This window comes from Penaeus monodon, chromosome 23 (assembly GCF_015228065.2).
Source record: "Penaeus monodon isolate SGIC_2016 chromosome 23, NSTDA_Pmon_1, whole genome shotgun sequence".
Classification (NCBI taxonomy): Eukaryota; Metazoa; Arthropoda; class Malacostraca; order Decapoda; family Penaeidae; genus Penaeus; species Penaeus monodon.
Genome location: NC_051408.1, coordinates 1,562,419 through 1,562,826, shown reverse-complemented (window position 1 = coordinate 1,562,826; position 408 = coordinate 1,562,419).

The following is a 408-nucleotide window of genomic DNA, read 5'->3' as shown; positions in this document are numbered from 1 at the left end:
CTTAAACCTATACACGAGTATGCACACACGTACATGAGTACGTACACAAGTACAAGACTATGATCCTGTCTGTCCGCACATATTTCGGCATCAATCCGACCACCCTCCCCTACGCGCGCCTCCCCCTCCCGCCACCTCCAGCAGCCCACCGGAAGGGCTCCTGAAAGTAAGCGCTCTTCCTCGCACCTCATAAGCCACGTCTATTGCGCCCGGGTACTCACGGCTCTCCTCATATTCCCTCATGGCGTCGCCAGCCTAGCCTCATATCGCCCGCCTCCTTCGGATAAACCTGCGGCCGCGTCAGGCCACCCCGTCAGAGGCACTTGAAAGTCTGGCCTAATTCCTCTCCTAATATCTCAGATGCTCCTTGTGTGTTTGCGCTCGTACCCCGCCTGGGCTCGGGATTGA